The 17,223-nt window shown below is 59.9% G+C and overlaps 23 non-coding genes and 1 pseudogene across 23 annotated transcripts; all 24 read left to right on the plus strand.

The window, feature by feature from the left end:
* Positions 1-557: 557 nt before the first annotated feature.
* Positions 558-676, plus strand: LOC149246050 (5S ribosomal RNA). Its single transcript, XR_016268172.1, has one exon. It is a non-coding gene; the product is annotated as a 5S ribosomal RNA (ribosomal RNA).
* A 597-nt stretch (positions 677-1,273) lies between these two features.
* On the plus strand, positions 1,274-1,392 carry LOC149246051 (5S ribosomal RNA). The gene has a single exon (XR_016267391.1). It is a non-coding gene; the product is annotated as a 5S ribosomal RNA (ribosomal RNA).
* Positions 1,393-1,974: 582 nt separating this feature from the next.
* On the plus strand, positions 1,975-2,093 carry LOC149246052 (5S ribosomal RNA). The gene has a single exon (XR_016268173.1). It is a non-coding gene; the product is annotated as a 5S ribosomal RNA (ribosomal RNA).
* Positions 2,094-2,691: 598 nt separating this feature from the next.
* Positions 2,692-2,810, plus strand: LOC149246053 (5S ribosomal RNA). The gene has a single exon (XR_016268174.1). It is a non-coding gene; the product is annotated as a 5S ribosomal RNA (ribosomal RNA).
* A 597-nt stretch (positions 2,811-3,407) lies between these two features.
* On the plus strand, positions 3,408-3,530 carry LOC149246054 (5S ribosomal RNA; annotated as a pseudogene).
* Positions 3,531-4,126: 596 nt separating this feature from the next.
* LOC149246055 (5S ribosomal RNA) lies at positions 4,127-4,245 on the plus strand. The gene has a single exon (XR_016268175.1). It is a non-coding gene; the product is annotated as a 5S ribosomal RNA (ribosomal RNA).
* Positions 4,246-4,841: 596 nt separating this feature from the next.
* LOC149246056 (5S ribosomal RNA) lies at positions 4,842-4,960 on the plus strand. Its single transcript, XR_016268176.1, has one exon. It is a non-coding gene; the product is annotated as a 5S ribosomal RNA (ribosomal RNA).
* A 595-nt stretch (positions 4,961-5,555) lies between these two features.
* On the plus strand, positions 5,556-5,674 carry LOC149246057 (5S ribosomal RNA). Its single transcript, XR_016268178.1, has one exon. It is a non-coding gene; the product is annotated as a 5S ribosomal RNA (ribosomal RNA).
* Positions 5,675-6,271: 597 nt separating this feature from the next.
* On the plus strand, positions 6,272-6,390 carry LOC149246058 (5S ribosomal RNA). Its single transcript, XR_016268179.1, has one exon. It is a non-coding gene; the product is annotated as a 5S ribosomal RNA (ribosomal RNA).
* Positions 6,391-6,988: 598 nt separating this feature from the next.
* LOC149246059 (5S ribosomal RNA) lies at positions 6,989-7,107 on the plus strand. The gene has a single exon (XR_016267818.1). It is a non-coding gene; the product is annotated as a 5S ribosomal RNA (ribosomal RNA).
* A 594-nt stretch (positions 7,108-7,701) lies between these two features.
* LOC149246060 (5S ribosomal RNA) lies at positions 7,702-7,820 on the plus strand. Its single transcript, XR_016268180.1, has one exon. It is a non-coding gene; the product is annotated as a 5S ribosomal RNA (ribosomal RNA).
* A 601-nt stretch (positions 7,821-8,421) lies between these two features.
* On the plus strand, positions 8,422-8,540 carry LOC149246061 (5S ribosomal RNA). Its single transcript, XR_016268181.1, has one exon. It is a non-coding gene; the product is annotated as a 5S ribosomal RNA (ribosomal RNA).
* Positions 8,541-9,135: 595 nt separating this feature from the next.
* Positions 9,136-9,254, plus strand: LOC149246062 (5S ribosomal RNA). Its single transcript, XR_016268182.1, has one exon. It is a non-coding gene; the product is annotated as a 5S ribosomal RNA (ribosomal RNA).
* A 595-nt stretch (positions 9,255-9,849) lies between these two features.
* On the plus strand, positions 9,850-9,968 carry LOC149246063 (5S ribosomal RNA). Its single transcript, XR_016268183.1, has one exon. It is a non-coding gene; the product is annotated as a 5S ribosomal RNA (ribosomal RNA).
* A 596-nt stretch (positions 9,969-10,564) lies between these two features.
* LOC149246064 (5S ribosomal RNA) lies at positions 10,565-10,683 on the plus strand. The gene has a single exon (XR_016268184.1). It is a non-coding gene; the product is annotated as a 5S ribosomal RNA (ribosomal RNA).
* Positions 10,684-11,281: 598 nt separating this feature from the next.
* LOC149246065 (5S ribosomal RNA) lies at positions 11,282-11,400 on the plus strand. The gene has a single exon (XR_016268185.1). It is a non-coding gene; the product is annotated as a 5S ribosomal RNA (ribosomal RNA).
* Positions 11,401-11,996: 596 nt separating this feature from the next.
* On the plus strand, positions 11,997-12,115 carry LOC149246066 (5S ribosomal RNA). Its single transcript, XR_016268186.1, has one exon. It is a non-coding gene; the product is annotated as a 5S ribosomal RNA (ribosomal RNA).
* Positions 12,116-12,714: 599 nt separating this feature from the next.
* LOC149246067 (5S ribosomal RNA) lies at positions 12,715-12,833 on the plus strand. Its single transcript, XR_016268187.1, has one exon. It is a non-coding gene; the product is annotated as a 5S ribosomal RNA (ribosomal RNA).
* A 595-nt stretch (positions 12,834-13,428) lies between these two features.
* LOC149246068 (5S ribosomal RNA) lies at positions 13,429-13,547 on the plus strand. Its single transcript, XR_016267392.1, has one exon. It is a non-coding gene; the product is annotated as a 5S ribosomal RNA (ribosomal RNA).
* A 600-nt stretch (positions 13,548-14,147) lies between these two features.
* On the plus strand, positions 14,148-14,266 carry LOC149246069 (5S ribosomal RNA). Its single transcript, XR_016268189.1, has one exon. It is a non-coding gene; the product is annotated as a 5S ribosomal RNA (ribosomal RNA).
* A 595-nt stretch (positions 14,267-14,861) lies between these two features.
* LOC149246070 (5S ribosomal RNA) lies at positions 14,862-14,980 on the plus strand. Its single transcript, XR_016268190.1, has one exon. It is a non-coding gene; the product is annotated as a 5S ribosomal RNA (ribosomal RNA).
* A 596-nt stretch (positions 14,981-15,576) lies between these two features.
* Positions 15,577-15,695, plus strand: LOC149246071 (5S ribosomal RNA). Its single transcript, XR_016268191.1, has one exon. It is a non-coding gene; the product is annotated as a 5S ribosomal RNA (ribosomal RNA).
* Positions 15,696-16,292: 597 nt separating this feature from the next.
* LOC149246072 (5S ribosomal RNA) lies at positions 16,293-16,411 on the plus strand. The gene has a single exon (XR_016268192.1). It is a non-coding gene; the product is annotated as a 5S ribosomal RNA (ribosomal RNA).
* Positions 16,412-17,008: 597 nt separating this feature from the next.
* On the plus strand, positions 17,009-17,127 carry LOC149246073 (5S ribosomal RNA). Its single transcript, XR_016268193.1, has one exon. It is a non-coding gene; the product is annotated as a 5S ribosomal RNA (ribosomal RNA).
* Positions 17,128-17,223: the final 96 nt, after the last annotated feature.

Genomic DNA, 17,223 nt, shown 5'->3' on the forward strand with positions numbered 1-17,223 from the left:
ATATATCGATTTATTATGGGATCCCGCGAACGAAGAGATCGCTGGAGCATTAAGGGGGCGGGGGGAGCGTAGCCGAGGGAAACGGCGACTCGCTTTAAGACTGCGCCGAGGGAAATTCGAGAACAGGTTCTTTTCCCTGGTCGGAAGTCACGGGCGGGATCACAGTGCAACGGAGGCGACGTATTGCGGCAGTGGGCGATGAATCTAGGAGTCACCGTTCGCATCACCGCTGCGAATATGGCACGAGGAGAGTGGGTAAGAGGTGTAGATCGTATGTATGTGCTTTTGTAGGAATTCGAATTCCGGAAGGACCGCGGATCGTTCACGGAGAGGCCGCGCGCGCTCCACGGAGCGGTCGTCGGTGGTCGCGGAACTTACGCCTTTTCCTTCTCTCTCTTCTTTTCATTTTCGCTCGTCCGTTCTTCCGCTGGCTCCCCGCGGGGCGGGAGGCGCCGCCAAGTCGGGGGAGAGGGCGAGCCCCTGCGCCGAACCGTTTCGGATCGAGGGCCCGTGGCTCGGCGGTGTCCTTGAAGAGGGGGGAGGGGGCGAGATCCTCGGGGTGCGATCATACCAGCGTTAATGCACCGGATCCCATCAGAACTCCGCAGTTAAGCGCGCTTGGGCTAGAGTAGTACTGGGATGGGTGACCTCCCGGGAAGTCCTAGTGTTGCACCCTCCCCCCTCTTTTTGCGCGGCGTTTTGCGACGTGGGGCTACTTGTATATCGATCTATAATGGGATCCCGCGAACGAAGAGGTCGCTGGAGCATTAGGGGGGCAGGGGGGAGCGTAGCTGAGGGAAACGGCGACTCGCTTTAAGACTGCTCCGAGGGAAATTCGAGAACGGGGTCTTTTCCCTGGTCGGAAGTCAGGGGCGGGATCACAGTGCAACGGCGGCGACGCATTTGCGGCAGTGGGCGACGAATCTAGGACCGTTCGCATCACCGCTGCGGATATGATGGCACGAGGAGAGTGGGGTAAGAGGTGTAGATCATATGCACTTTTGTAGGAATTCGAATTCTGGAAGGACCGCGGATCGTTCACGGAGAGGCCGCGCGCGCTCCACGGAGCGTCGTCGGTGGTCGCGGAACTTACGCCTTTTCCTTCTCTCTCTTCTTTTCATTCTCGCTCGTCCGTTCTCCCGCTGGCTCCCCGCGGGGCGGGAGGCGCCGCCAAGTCGGGGAAGAGGGCGAGCCCCTGCGCCGAACCGTTTCGGATCGAGGGCCCGTGGCTCGGCGGTGTCCCTTGAAGAGGGGGAGGGGGCGAGATCCTTGCGGGTGCGATCATACCAGCGTTAATGCACCGGATCCCATCAGAACTCCGTAGTTAAGCGCGCTTGGGCTAGAGTAGTACTGGGATGGGTGACCTCCCGGGAAGTCCTAGTGTTGCACCCTCCCCCCTCTTTTTTGTGCGGCGTTTTGCGACGTGGGGCTACTTATACAGTGATTTTGTAATGGAATCCCGCGAACGAAGAGATCGCTGGAGCATTAAGGGGGCGGGGGGAGCGTAGCCGAGGGAAACGGCGACTCGCTTTAAGACTGCGCCGAGGGAAATTCGAGAACAGGTTCTTTTCCCTGGTCGGAAGTCAGGGGCGGGATCACAGTGCAACGGAGGCGACGCATTTGCGGCAGTGGGCGATGAATCTAGGACCGTTCGCATCACCGCTGCGGATATGGCACGAGGAGAGTGGGTAAGAGGTGTAGATCGTATGTACTTTTGTAGGAATTCGAATTCCGGAAGAACCGTGGAAAGGCCGCGCGCGCTCCACGGAGCGTCGTCGGTGGTCGCGGAACTTACGCCTTTTCCTTCTCTCTCTTCTTTTCATTCTCGCTCGTCCGTTCTTCCGCTGGCTCCCCGCGGGGCGGGAGGCGCCGCCAAGTCGGGGAAGAGGGCGAGCCCCTGCGCCGAACCGTTTCGGATCGAGGGCCGTGGCTCGGCGGTGTCCCTTGAAGAGGGGGAGGGGGCGAGATCCTTGCGGGTGCGATCATACCAGCGTTAATGCACCGGATCCCATCAGAACTCCGCAGTTAAGCGCGCTTGGGCTAGAGTAGTACTGGGATGGGTGACCTCCCGGGAAGTCCTAGTGTTGCACCCTCCCCCCCTTTTTCGTGCGTCGTTTTTGCGACGTGGGGCTACGTATATATCGATTTACAATGGGATCCCGCGAACGAAGAGATCGCTGGAGCATTAGGGGGGGCAGGGGGAGCGTAGCCGAGGGAAACGGCGACTCGCTCTAAGACTGCTCCGAGGGAAATTCGAGAACAGGTTCTTTTCCCTGGTCGGAAGTCAGGGGCGGGATCGAAGTGCAACGGAGGCGACGCATTTGCGGCAGTGGGCGATGAATCTAGGACCGTTCGCATCACCGCTGCGGATATGATGACACGAGGAGAGTGGGGTAAGAGGTGTAGATCATATGCACTTTTGTAGGGATTCGAATTTGGGAAGAACCGCGGATCGTTCACGGAAAGGCCGCGCGCGCTCCACGGAGCGTCGTCGGTGGTCGCGGAACTTACGCCTTTTCCTTCTCTCTCTTCTTTCCATTCTCGCTCGTCCGTTCTTCCGCCGGCTCCCCGCGGGGCGGGGGGCGCCGCCAAGTCGGGGAAGAGGGCGAGCCCCTGCGCCGAACCGTTTCGGATCGAGGGCCCGTGGCTCGGCGGTGTCCCTTGAAGAGGGGGAGGGGGCGAGATCCTTGCGGGTGCGATCATACCAGCGTTAATGCACCGGATCCCATCAGAACTCCGCAGTTAAGCGCGCTTGGGCTAGAGTAGTACTGGGATGGGTGACCTCCCGGGAAGTCCTAGTGTTGCACCCTCCCCCCTTTTTTTGTGCGTCGTTTTTGCGACGTGGGGCTACTTATATATCGATTTATAATGGGATCCCGCGAACGGAGAGATCGCTGGAGCATTGGGGGGGCAGGGGGAGCGTAGCCGAGGGAAACGGCGACTCGCTCTAAGACTGCTCCGAGGGAAATTCGAGAACAGGTTCTTTTCCCTGGTCGGAAGTCAGGGGCGGGATCACAGTGCAACGGAGGCGACGCATTTGCGGCAGTGGGCGATGAATCTAGGACCGTTCGCATCACCGCTGCGGATATGATGACACGAGGAGAGTGGGGTAAGAGGTGTAGATCATATGCACTTTTGTAGGAATTCGAATTCTGGAAGGACCGCGGATCGTTCACGGAAAGGCCGCGCGCGCTCCACGGAGCGTCGTCGGTGGTCGCGGAACTTACGCCTTTTCCTTCTCTCTCTTCTTTTCATTCTCGCTCGTCCGTTCTTCCGCTGGCTCCCCGCGGGGCGGGAGGCGCCGCCAAGTCGGGGAAGAGGGCGAGCCCCTGCGCCGAACCGTTTCGGATCGAGGGCCCGTGGCTCGGCGGTGTCCCTTGAAGAGGGGGAGGGGGCGAGATCCTTGCGGGTGCGATCGATCATACCAGCGTTAATGCACCGGATCCCATCAGAACTCCGCAGTTAAGCGCGCTTGGGCTAGAGTAGTACTGGGATGGGTGACCTCCCGGGAAGTCCTAGTGTTGCACCCTCCCCCCTTTTTTTGTGCGTCGTTTTGCGACGTGGGGCTACTTATATATCGATTTATAATGGGATCCCGCGAACGAAGAGATCGCTGGAGCATTAGGGGGGCAGGGGGAGCGTAGCCGAGGGAAACGGCGACTCGCTCTAAGACTGCTCCGAGGGGAAATTCGAGAACAGGTTCTTTTCCCTGGTCGGAAGTCAGGGGCGGGATCACAGTGCAACGGAGGCGACGCATTTGCGGCAGTGGGCGATGAATCTAGGACCGTTCGCATCACCGCTGCGGATATGATGGCACGAGGAGAGTGGGGTAAGAGGTGTAGATCATATGCACTTTTGTAGGAATTCGAATTCTGGAAGGACCGCGGATCGTTCACGGAGAGGCCGCGCGCGCTCCACGGAGCGTCGTCGGTGGTCGCGGAACTTACGCCTTTTCCTTCTCTCTCTTCTTTTCGTTCTCGCTCGTCCGTTCTCCGCTGGCTCCCCGCGGGGCGGGAGGCGCCGCCAAGTCGGGGAAGAGGGCGAGCCCCTGCGCCGAACCGTTTCGGATCGAGGGCCCGTGGCTCGGCGGTGTCCCTTGAAGAGGGGGAGGGGGCGAGATCCTTGCGGGTGCGATCATACCAGCGTTAATGCACCGGATCCCATCAGAACTCCGCAGTTAAGCGCGCTTGGGCTAGAGTAGTACTGGGATGGGTGACCTCCCGGGAAGTCCTAGTGTTGCACCCTCCCCCTTTTTTGTGCGTCGTTTTTGCGACGTGGGGCTACTTATATATCGATTTATAATGGGATCCCGCGAGCGAAGAGATCGCCGGAGCATTGGGGGGGGGCAGGGGGAGCGTAGCTGAGGGAAACGGCGACTCGCTTTAAGACTGCTCCGAGGGAAATTCGAGAATGGGGTCTTTTCCTGGTCGGAAGTCAGGGGCGGGATCACAGTGCAACGGAGGCGACGCATTTGCGGCAGTGGGCGATGAATCTAGGACCGTTCGCATCACCGCTGCGGATATGATGGCACGAGGAGAGTGGGGTAAGAGGTGTAGATCATATGCACTTTTGTAGGAATTCGAATTCTGGAAGGACCGCGGATCGTTCACGGAGAGGCCGCGCGCGCTCCACGGAGCGTCGTCGGTGGTCGCGGAACTTACGCCTTTTCCTTCTCTCTCTTCTTTTCGTTCTCGCTCGTCCGTTCTTCCGCTGGCTCCCCGCGGGGCGGGAGGCGCCGCCAAGTCGGGGAAGAGGGCGAGCCCCTGCGCCGAACCGTTTCGGATCGAGGGCCCGTGGCTCGGCGGTGTCCCTTGAAGAGGGGGAGGGGGCGAGATCCTTGCGGGTGCGATCATACCAGCGTTAATGCACCGGATCCCATCAGAACTCCGCAGTTAAGCGCGCTTGGGCTAGAGTAGTACTGGGATGGGTGACCTCCCGGGAAGTCCTAGTGTTGCACCCTCCCCCTTTTTTTGTGCGTCGTTTTTGCGACGTGGGGCTACTTATATATCGATTTATAATGGGATCCGCGAACGGAGAGATCGCTGGAGCATTGGGGGGCAGGGGGAGCGTAGCCGAGGGAAACGGCGACTCGCTCTAAGACTGCTCCGAGGGAAATTCGAGAACAGGTTCTTTTCCCTGGTCGGAAGTCAGGGGCGGGATCACAGTGCAACGGAGGCGACGCATTTGCGGCAGTGGGCGATGAATCTAGGACCGTTCGCATCACCGCTGCGGATATGATGGCACGAGGAGAGTGGGGTAAGAGGTGTAGATCATATGCACTTTTGTAGGAATTCGAATTCTGGAAGGACCGCGGATCGTTCACGGAGAAAGGCCGCGCGAGCTCCACGCAGCGTCGTCGGTGGTCGCGGAACTTACGCCTTTTCCTTCTCTCTCTTCTTTTCATTTTCGCTCGTCCGTTCTTCCGCTGGCTCCCCGCGGGGCGGGAGGCGCCGCCAAGTCGGGGGAGAGGGCGAGCCCCTGCGCCGAACCGTTTCGGATCGAGGGCCGTGGCTCGGCGGTGTCCCTTGAAGAGGGGGAGGGGGCGAGATCTTTGCGGGTGCGATCATACCAGCGTTAATGCACCGGATCCCATCAGAACTCCGCAGTTAAGCGCGCTTGGGCTAGAGTAGTACTGGGATGGGTGACCTCCCGGGAAGTCCTAGTGTTGCACCCTCCCCCCTCTTTTTTGTGCGGCGTTTTGCGACGTGGGGCTACTTATATAGTGATTTTATAATGGAATCCCGCGAACGAAGAGATCGCTGGAGCATTAAGGGGGCGGGGGGAGCGTAGCCGAGGGAAACGGCGACTCGCTTTAAGACTGCGCCGAGGGAAATTCGAGAACAGGTTCTTTTCCCTGGTCGGAAGTCACGGGCGGGATCACAGTGCAACGGAGGCGACGTATTGCGGCAGTGGGCGATGAATCTAGGACCGTTCGCATCACCGCTGCGGATATGATGACACGAGGAGAGTGGGGTAAGAGGTGTAGATCATATGCACTTTTGTAGGGATTCGAATTCTGGAAGGACCGCGGATCGTTCACGGAAAGGCCGCGCGCGCTCCACGGAGCGTCGTCGGTGGTCGCGGAACTTACGCCTTTTCCTTCTCTCTCTTCTTTCCATTCTCGCTCGTCCGTTCTTCCGCCGGCTCCCCGCGGGGCGGGGGGCGCCGCCAAGTCGGGGAAGAGGGCGAGCCCCTGCGCCGAACCGTTTCGGATCGAGGGCCCGTGGCTCGGCGGTGTCCCTTGAAGAGGGGGAGGGGGCGAGATCCTTGCGGGTGCGATCATACCAGCGTTAATGCACCGGATCCCATCAGAACTCCGCAGTTAAGCGCGCTTGGGCTAGAGTAGTACTGGGATGGGTGACCTCCCGGGAAGTCCTAGTGTTGCACCCTCCCCCCCTTTTTCGTGCGTCGTTTTTGCGACGTGGGGCTACGTATATATCGATTTACAATGGGATCCCGCGAACGAAGAGATCGCTGGAGCATTAGGGGGGGCAGGGGGAGCGTAGCCGAGGGAAACGGCGACTCGCTCTAAGACTGCTCCGAGGGAAATTCGAGAACAGGTTCTTTTCCCTGGTCGGAAGTCAGGGGCGGGATCGAAGTGCAACGGAGGCGACGCATTTGCGGCAGTGGGCGATGAATCTAGGACCGTTCGCATCACCGCTGCGGATATGATGACACGAGGAGAGTGGGGTAAGAGGTGTAGATCATATGCACTTTTGTAGGGATTCGAATTCTGGAAGGACCGCGGATCGTTCACGGAAAGGCCGCGCGCGCTCCACGGAGCGTCGTCGGTGGTCGCGGAACTTACGCCTTTTCCTTCTCTCTCTTCTTTCCATTCTCGCTCGTCCGTTCTTCCGCCGGCTCCCCGCGGGGCGGGAGGCGCCGCCAAGTCGGGGAAGAGGGCGAGCCCCTGCGCCGAACCGTTTCGGATCGAGGGCCCGTGGCTCGGCGGTGTCCCTTGAAGAGGGGGAGGGGGCGAGATCCTTGCGGGTGCGATCATACCAGCGTTAATGCACCGGATCCCATCAGAACTCCGCAGTTAAGCGCGCTTGGGCTAGAGTAGTACTGGGATGGGTGACCTCCCGGGAAGTCCTAGTGTTGCACCCCCCCCCCTTTTTTTGTGCGTCGTTTTGCGACGTGGGGCCACTTATATATCGATTTATGATGGGATCCCGCGAGCGAAGAGATCGCTGGAGCATTAGGGGGGCAGGGGGAGCGCAGCCGAGGGAAACGGCGACTCGCTTGAAGACTGCTCCGAGGGAAATTCGAGAACAGGTTCTTTTCCCTGGTCGGAAGTCAGGGGCGGGATCACAGTGCAACGGAGGCGACGCATTTGCGGCGGTGGGCGATGAATCTAGGACCGTTCGCATCACCGCTGCGGATATGACACGAGGAGAGTGGGGTAAGAGGTGTAGATCATATGCACTTTTGTAGGAATTCGAATTCTGGAAGGACCGCGGATCGTTCACGGAGAGGCCGCGCGCGCTCCACGGAGCGTCGTCGGTGGTCGCGGGACTTACGCCTTTTCCTTCCCTCTCTTCTTTTCATTCTCGCTCGTCCGTTCTTCCGCTGGCTCCCCGCGGGGCGGGAGGCGCCGCCAAGTCGGGGGAAGAGGGCGAGCCCCTGCGCCGAACCGTTTCGGATCGAGGGCCCGTGGCTCGGCGGTGTCCGTTGAAGAGGGGGAGGGGGCGAGATCCTTGCGGGTGCGATCATACCAGCGTTAATGCACCGGATCCCATCAGAACTCCGCAGTTAAGCGCGCTTGGGCTAGAGTAGTACTGGGATGGGTGACCTCCCGGGAAGTCCTAGTGTTGCACCCTCCCCCCCTCTTTTGTGCGTCGTTTTTGCGACGTGGGGCCACTTGTATATATCGATTTATGATGGGATCCCGCGAACGGAGAGATCGCTGGAGCATTGGGGGGGCAGGGGGGGAGCGCAGCCGAGGGAAACGGCGACTCGCTTTAAGACTGCTCCGAGGGAAATTCGAGAACAGGTTCTTTTCCCTGGTCGGAAGTCAGGGGCGGGATCACAGTGCAACGGAGGCGACGCATTTGCGGCAGTGGGCGATGAATCTAGGACCGTTCGCATCACCGCTGCGGATATGATGGCACGAGGAGAGTGGGGTAAGAGGTGTAGATCATATGCACTTTTGTAGGAATTCGAATTCTGGAAGGACCGCGGATCGTTCACGGAAAGGGCCGCGCGCGCTCCACGGAGCGTCGTCGGTGGTCGCGGAACTTACGCCTTTTCCTTCTCTCTCTTCTTTTCGTTCTCGCTCGTCCGTTCTCCGCTGGCTCCCCGCGGGGCGGGAGGCGCCGCCAAGTCGGGGAAGAGGGCGAGCCCCTGCGCCGAACCGTTTCGGATCGAGGGCCCGTGGCTCGGCGGTGTCCCTTGAAGAGGGGGAGGGGGCGAGATCCTTGCGGGTGCGATCATACCAGCGTTAATGCACCGGATCCCATCAGAACTCCGCAGTTAAGCGCGCTTGGGCTAGAGTAGTACTGGGATGGGTGACCTCCCGGGAAGTCCTAGTGTTGCACCCTCCCCCTTTTTTTGTGCGTCGTTTTTGCGACGTGGGGCTACTTATATATCGATTTATAATGGGATCCCGCGAACGAAGAGATCGCTGGAGCATTAGGGGGGCAGGGGGAGCGTAGCCGAGGGAAACGGCGACTCGCTCTAAGACTGCTCCGAGGGAAATTCGAGAACAGGTTCTTTTCCCTGGTCGGAAGTCAGGGGCGGGATCACAGTGCAACGGAGGCGACGCATTTGCGGCAGTGGGCGATGAATCTAGGACCGTTCGCATCACCGCTGCGGATATGATGGCACGAGGAGAGTGGGGTAAGAGGTGTAGATCATATGCACTTTTGTAGGAATTCGAATTCTGGAAGGACCGCGGATCGTTCACGGAGAGGCCGCGCGCGCTCCACGGAGCGTCGTCGGTGGTCGCGGAACTTACGCCTTTTCCTTCTCTCTCTTCTTTTCGTTCTCGCTCGTCCGTTCTCCGCTGGCTCCCCGCGGGGCGGGAGGCGCCGCCAAGTCGGGGAAGAGGGCGAGCCCCTGCGCCGAACCGTTTCGGATCGAGGGCCCGTGGCTCGGCGGTGTCCCTTGAAGAGGGGGAGGGGGCGAGATCCTTGCGGGTGCGATCATACCAGCGTTAATGCACCGGATCCCATCAGAACTCCGCAGTTAAGCGCGCTTGGGCTAGAGTAGTACTGGGATGGGTGACCTCCCGGGAAGTCCTAGTGTTGCACCCTCCCCCTTTTTTGTGCGTCGTTTTTGCGACGTGGGGCTACTTATATATCGATTTATAATGGGATCCCGCGAACGAAGAGATCGCTGGAGCATTAGGGGGGCAGGGGGAGCGTAGCCGAGGGAAACGGCGACTCGCTTTAAGACTGCTCCGAGGGAAATTCGAGAACAGGTTCTTTTCCCTGGTCGGAAGTCAGGGGCGGGATCACAGTGCAACGGAGGCGACGCATTTGCGGCAGTGGGCGATGAATCTAGGACCGTTCGCATCACCGCTGCGGATATGATGGCACGAGGAGAGTGGGGTAAGAGGTGTAGATCATATGCACTTTTGTAGGAATTCGAATTCTGGAAGGACCGCGGATCGTTCACGGAGAGGCCGCGCGCGCTCCACGGAGCGTCGTCGGTGGTCGCGGAACTTACGCCTTTTCCTTCTCTCTCTTCTTTTCGTTCTCGCTCGTCCGTTTTTCCGCTGGCTCCCCGCGGGGCGGGAGGCGCCGCCAAGTCGGGGAAGAGGGCGAGCCCCTGCGCCGAACCGTTTCGGATCGAGGGCCCGTGGCTCGGCGGTGTCCCTTGAAGAGGGGGAGGGGGCGAGATCCTTGCGGGTGCGATCATACCAGCGTTAATGCACCGGATCCCATCAGAACTCCGCAGTTAAGCGCGCTTGGGCTAGAGTAGTACTGGGATGGGTGACCTCCCGGGAAGTCCTAGTGTTGCACCCTCCCCCCCTTTTTCGTGCGTCGTTTTTGCGACGTGGGGCTACGTATATATCGATTTATAATGGGATCCCGCGAACGAAGAGATCGCTGGAGCATTAGGGGGGCAGGGGGAGCGTAGCCGAGGGAAACGGCGACTCGCTCTAAGACTGCTCCGAGGGAAATTCGAGAACAGGTTCTTTTCCCTGGTCGGAAGTCAGGGGCGGGATCACAGTGCAACGGAGGCGACGTATTGCGGCAGTGGGCGATGAATCTAGGACCGTTCGCATCGCCGCTGCGGATATGATGACACGAGGAGAGTGGGGTAAGAGGTGTAGATCATATGCACTTTTGTAGGAATTCGAATTCTGGAAGGACCGCGGATCGTTCACGGAAAGGCCGCGCGCGCTCCACGGAGCGTCGTCGGTGGTCGCGGAACTTACGCCTTTTCCTTCTCTCTCTTCTTTTCATTCTCGCTCGTCCGTTCTTCCGCTGGCTCCCCGCGGGGCGGGAGGCGCCGCCAAGTCGGGGAAGAGGGCGAGCCCCTGCGCCGAACCGTTTCGGATCGAGGGCCCGTGGCTCGGCGGTGTCCCTTGAAGAGGGGGAGGGGGCGAGATCCTTGCGGGTGCGATCATACCAGCGTTAATGCACCGGATCCCATCAGAACTCCGCAGTTAAGCGCGCTTGGGCTAGAGTAGTACTGGGATGGGTGACCTCCCGGGAAGTCCTAGTGTTGCACCCTCCCCCCTCTTTTTTGTGCGGCGTTTTGCGACGTGGGGCTACTTATATAGTGATTTTATAATGGAATCCCGCGAACGAAGAGATCGCTGGAGCATTAAGGGGGCGGGGGGAGCGTAGCCGAGGGAAACGGCGACTCGCTTTAAGACTGCTCCGAGGGAAATTCGAGAACAGGTTCTTTTCCCTGGTCGGAAGTCACGGGCGGGATCACAGTGCAACGGAGGCGACGCATTTGCGGCAGTGGGCGATGAATCTAGGACCGTTCGCATCACCGCTGCGGATATGATGGCACGAGGAGAGTGGGGTAAGAGGTGTAGATCATATGCACTTTTGTAGGAATTCGAATTCTGGAAGGACCGCGGATCGTTCACGGAGAGGCCGCGCGCGCTCCACGGAGCGTCGTCGGTGGTCGCGGAACTTACGCCTTTTCCTTCTCTCTCTTCTTTTCGTTCTCGCTCGTCCGTTCTTCCGCTGGCTCCCCGCGGGGCGGGAGGCGCCGCCAAGTCGGGGAAGAGGGCGAGCCCCTGCGCCGAACCGTTTCGGATCGAGGGCCCGTGGCTCGGCGGTGTCCCTTGAAGAGGGGGAGGGGGCGAGATCCTTGCGGGTGCGATCATACCAGCGTTAATGCACCGGATCCCATCAGAACTCCGCAGTTAAGCGCGCTTGGGCTAGAGTAGTACTGGGATGGGTGACCTCCCGGGAAGTCCTAGTGTTGCACCCTCCCCCCTTTTTTTGTGCGGCGTTTTGCGACGTGGGGCTACTTATATATCGATTTATAATGGGATCCCGCGAACGAAGAGATCGCTGGAGCATTAGGGGGGCAGGGGGAGCGTAGCCGAGGGAAACGGCGACTCGCTCTAAGACTGCTCCGAGGGAAATTCGAGAACAGGTTCTTTTCCCTGGTCGGAAGTCAGGGGCGGGATCACAGTGCAACGGAGGCGACGCATTTGCGGCAGTGGGCGATGAATCTAGGACCGTTCGCATCACCGCTGCGGATATGATGGCACGAGGAGAGTGGGGTAAGAGGTGTAGATCATATGCACTTTTGTAGGAATTCGAATTCTGGAAGGACCGCGGATCGTTCACGGAGAGGCCGCGCGCGCTCCACGGAGCGTCGTCGGTGGTCGCGGAACTTACGCCTTTTCCTTCTCTCTCTTCTTTTCGTTCTCGCTCGTCCGTTCTTCCGCTGGCTCCCCGCGGGGCGGGAGGCGCCGCCAAGTCGGGGAAGAGGGCGAGCCCCTGCGCCGAACCGTTTCGGATCGAGGGCCCGTGGCTCGGCGGTGTCCCTTGAAGAGGGGGAGGGGGCGAGATCCTTGCGGGTGCGATCATACCAGCGTTAATGCACCGGATCCCATCAGAACTCCGCAGTTAAGCGCGCTTGGGCTAGAGTAGTACTGGGATGGGTGACCTCCCGGGAAGTCCTAGTGTTGCACCCTCCCCCCTTTTTTTGTGCGTCGTTTTTGCGACGTGGGGCTACTTATATATCGATTTATAATGGGATCCCGCGAACGGAGAGATCGCTGGAGCATTGGGGGGGCAGGGGGAGCGTAGCCGAGGGAAACGGCGACTCGCTCTAAGACTGCTCCGAGGGAAATTCGAGAACAGGTTCTTTTCCCTGGTCGGAAGTCAGGGGGGCGGGATCACAGTGCAACGGAGGCGACGCATTTGCGGCAGTGGGCGATGAATCTAGGACCGTTCGCATCACCGCTGCGGATATGATGGCACGAGGAGAGTGGGGTAAGAGGTGTAGATCATATGCACTTTTGTAGGAATTCGAATTCTGGAAGGACCGCGGATCGTTCACGGAGAGGCCGCGCGCGCTCCACGGAGCGTCGTCGGTGGTCGCGGAACTTACGCCTTTTCCTTCTCTCTCTTCTTTTCGTTCTCGCTCGTCCGTTCTTCCGCTGGCTCCCCGCGGGGCGGGAGGCGCCGCCAAGTCGGGGAAGAGGGCGAGCCCCTGCGCCGAACCGTTTCGGATCGAGGGCCCGTGGCTCGGCGGTGTCCCTTGAAGAGGGGGAGGGGGCGAGATCCTTGCGGGTGCGATCATACCAGCGTTAATGCACCGGATCCCATCAGAACTCCGCAGTTAAGCGCGCTTGGGCTAGAGTAGTACTGGGATGGGTGACCTCCCGGGAAGTCCTAGTGTTGCACCCTCCCCCCTCTTTTGTGCGTCGTTTTTGCGACGTGGGGCCACTTATATATCGATTTATAATGGGATTCGCGAGCGAAGAGATCGCTGGAGCATTAGGGGGGCAGGGGGAGCGCAGCCGAGGGAAACGACGACTCGCTTTAAGACTGCTCCGAGGGAAATTCGAGAACAGGTTCTTTTCCCTGGTCGGAAGTCAGGGGCGGGATCACAGTGCAACGGAGGCGACGCATTTGCGGCAGTGGGCGATGAATCTAGGACCGTTCGCATCACCGCTGCGGATATGATGGCACGAGGAGAGTGGGGTAAGAGGTGTAGATCATATGCACTTTTGTAGGAATTCGAATTCTGGAAGGACCGCGGATCGTTCACGGAGAGGCCGCGCGCGCTCCACGGAGCGTCGTCGGTGGTCGCGGAACTTACGCCTTTTCCTTCTCTCTCTTCTTTTCGTTCTCGCTCGTCCGTTCTTCCGCTGGCTCCCCGCGGGGCGGGAGGCGCCGCCAAGTCGGGGAAGAGGGCGAGCCCCTGCGCCGAACCGTTTCGGATCGAGGGCCCGTGGCTCGGCGGTGTCCCTTGAAGAGGGGGAGGGGGCGAGATCCTTGCGGGTGCGATCATACCAGCGTTAATGCACCGGATCCCATCAGAACTCCGCAGTTAAGCGCGCTTGGGCTAGAGTAGTACTGGGATGGGTGACCTCTCGGGAAGTCCTAGTGTTGCACCCTCCCCCTTTTTTTGTGCGTCGTTTTTGCGACGTGGGGCTACTTATATATCGATTTATAATGGGATCCCGCGAACGAAGAGATCGCTGGAGCATTAGGGGGGCAGGGGGAGCGTAGCCGAGGGAAACGGCGACTCGCTCTAAGACTGCTCCGAGGGAAATTCGAGAACAGGTTCTTTTCCCTGGTCGGAAGTCAGGGGGGGGGGATCACAGTGCAACGGAGGCGACGCATTTGCGGCAGTGGGCGATGAATCTAGGACCGTTCGCATCACCGCTGCGGATATGATGGCACGAGGAGAGTGGGGTAAGAGGTGTAGATCATATGCACTTTTGTAGGAATTCGAATTCTGGAAGGACCGCGGATCGTTCACGGAGAGGCCGCGCGCGCTCCACGGAGCGTCGTCGGTGGTCGCGGAACTTACGCCTTTTCCTTCTCTCTCTTCTTTTCGTTCTCGCTCGTCCGTTCTTCCGCTGGCTCCCCGCGGGGCGGGAGGCGCCGCCAAGTCGGGGAAGAGGGCGAGCCCCTGCGCCGAACCGTTTCGGATCGAGGGCCCGTGGCTCGGCGGCGGTGTCCCTTGAGAGGGGGAGGGGGCGAGATCCTTGCGGGTGCGATCATACCAGCGTTAATGCACCGGATCCCATCAGAACTCCGCAGTTAAGCGCGCTTGGGCTAGAGTAGTACTGGGATGGGTGACCTCCCGGGAAGTCCTAGTGTTGCACCCTCCCCCCTCTTTTGTGCGTCGTTTTTGCGACGTGGGGCTACTTATATATCGATTTATAATGGGATCCCGCGAACGAAGAGATCGCTGGAGCATTAGGGGGGCAGGGGGAGCGTAGCCGAGGGAAACGGCGACTCGCTTTAAGACTGCTCCGAGGGAAATTCGAGAACAGGTTCTTTTCCCTGGTCGGAAGTCAGGGGCGGGATCACAGTGCAACGGAGGCGACGCATTTGCGGCAGTGGGCGATGAATCTAGGACCGTTCGCATCACCGCTGCGGATATGATGACACGAGGAGAGTGGGGTAAGAGGTGTAGATCATATGCACTTTTGTAGGAATTCGAATTCTGGAAGGACCGCGGATCGTTCACGGAAAGGCGCGCGCGCTCCACGGAGCGTCGTCGGTGGTCGCGGAACTTACGCCTTTTCTTCTCTCTCTTCTTTTCATTTTCGCTCGTCCGTTCTTCCGCTGGCTCCCCGCGGGGCGGGAGGCGCCGTCGAGTCGGGGAAGAGGGCGAGCCCCTGCGCCGAACCGTTTCGGATCGAGGGCCCCGTGGCTCGGCGGTGTCCCTTGAAGAGGGGGAGGGGGCGAGATCTTTGCGGGTGCGATCATACCAGCGTTAATGCACCGGATCCCATCAGAACTCCGCAGTTAAGCGCGCTTGGGCTAGAGTAGTACTGGGATGGGTGACCTCCCGGGAAGTCCTAGTGTTGCACCCTCCCCCCTCTTTTGCGCGGCGTTTTGCGACGTGGGGCTACTTGTATATCGATTTATAATGGGAGCCCGAGAGCGAAGAGATCGCCGGAGCATTGGGGGGGGCAGGGGGGAGCGTAGCTGAGGGAAACGGCGACTCGCTTTAAGACTGCTCCGAGGGAAATTCGAGAACGGGGTCTTTTCCCTGGTCGGGAGTCAGGGGCGGGATCACAGTGCAACGGCGGCGACGCATTTTGCGGCAGTGGGCGATGAATCTAGGACCGTTCGCATCGCCGCTGCGGATATGACACGAGGAGAGTGGGGTAAGAGGTGTGGATCATATGCACTTCCGTAGGAATTCGAATTCTGGAAGAACCGCGGATCGTTCGCGGAAAGGCCGCGCGCGCTCCACGGAGCGCCGCCGGTGGTCGCGGAACTTACGCCTTTTCCTTCTCTCTCTTCTTTTCATTTTCGCTCGTCCGTTCTTCCGCTGGCTCCCCGCGGGGCGGGAGGCGCCGTCGAGTCGGGGAAGAGGGCGAGCCCCTGCGCCGAACCGTTTCGGATCGAGGGCCCCGTGGCTCGGCGGTGTCCCTTGAAGAGGGGGAGGGGGCGAGATCTTTGCGGGTGCGATCATACCAGCGTTAATGCACCGGATCCCATCAGAACTCCGCAGTTAAGCGCGCTTGGGCTAGAGTAGTACTGGGATGGGTGACCTCCCGGGAAGTCCTAGTGTTGCACCCTCCCCCCTCTTTTTTGTGCGGCGTTTTGCGACGTGGGGCTACTTATATATCGATTTATAATGGGATCCCGCGAACGAAGAGATCGCTGGAGCATTAGGGGGGCGGGGGGAGCGTAGCCGAGGGAAACGGCGACTCGCTTTAAGACTGCGCCGAGGGAAATTCGAGAACAGGTTCTTTTCCCTGGTCGGAAGTCACGGGCGGGATCACAGTGCAACGGAGGCGACGCATTGCGGCAGTGGGCGATGAATCTAGGACCGTTCGCATCACCGCTGCGGATATGATGACACGAGGAGAGTGGGGTAAGAGGTGTAGATCATATGCACTTTTGTAGGGATTCGAATTCTGGAAGGACCGCGGATCGTTCACGGAAAAGGCCGCGCGCGCTCCACGGAGCGTCGTCGGTGGTCGCGGAACTTACGCCTTTTCCTTCTCTCTCTTCTTTCCATTCTCGCTCGTCCGTTCTTCCGCCGGCTCCCCGCGGGGCGGGAGGCGCCGCCAAGTCGGGGAAGAGGGCGAGCCCCTGCGCCGAACCGTTTCGGATCGAGGGCCCGTGGCTCGGCGGTGTCCCTTGAAGAGGGGGAGGGGGCGAGATCCTTGCGGGTGCGATCATACCAGCGTTAATGCACCGGATCCCATCAGAACTCCGCAGTTAAGCGCGCTTGGGCTAGAGTAGTACTGGGATGGGTGACCTCCCGGGAAGTCCTAGTGTTGCACCCTCCCCCTTTTTTTGTGCGTCGTTTTTGCGACGTGGGGCTACTTATATATCGATTTATAATGGGATCCCGCGAACGAAGAGATCGCTGGAGCATTAGGGGGGCAGGGGGAGCGTAGCCGAGGGAAACGGCGACTCGCTCTAAGACTGCTCCGAGGGAAATTCGAGAACAGGTTCTTTTCCCTGGTCGGAAGTCAGGGGCGGGATCACAGTGCAACGGAGGCGACGCATTTGCGGCAGTGGGCGATGAATCTAGGACCGTTCGCATCACCGCTGCGGATATGATGGCACGAGGAGAGTGGGGTAAGAGGTGTAGATCATATGCACTTTTGTAGGAATTCGAATTCTGGAAGGACCGCGGATCGTTCACGGAGAGGCCGCGCGCGCTCCACGGAGCGCCGCCGGTGGTCGCGGAACTTACGCCTTTTCCTTCTCTCTCTTCTTTTCATTTTCGCTCGTCCGTTCTTCCGCTGGCTCCCCGCGGGGCGGGAGGCGCCGTCGAGTCGGGGAAGAGGGCGAGCCCCTGCGCCGAACCGTTTCGGATCGAGGGCCCCGTGGCTCGGCGGTGTCCCTTGAAGAGGGGGAGGGGGCGAGATCCTTGCGGGTGCGATCATACCAGCGTTAATGCACCGGATCCCATCAGAACTCCGCAGTTAAGCGCGCTTGGGCTAGAGTAGTACTGGGATGGGTGACCTCCCGGGAAGTCCTAGTGTTGCACCCTCCCCCCTCTTTTGCGCGGCGTTTTGCGACGTGGGGCTACTTGTATATCGATTTATAATGGGAGCCCGAGAGCGAAGAGATCGCCGGAGCATTAGGG

The sequence above is a fragment of the Pinus tabuliformis genome, chromosome 7, assembly GCF_031772625.1.
Source record: "Pinus tabuliformis cultivar Carrire ecotype Pingquan chromosome 7, CPIR1, whole genome shotgun sequence".
Taxonomy (NCBI): domain Eukaryota; kingdom Viridiplantae; phylum Streptophyta; class Pinopsida; order Pinales; family Pinaceae; genus Pinus; species Pinus tabuliformis.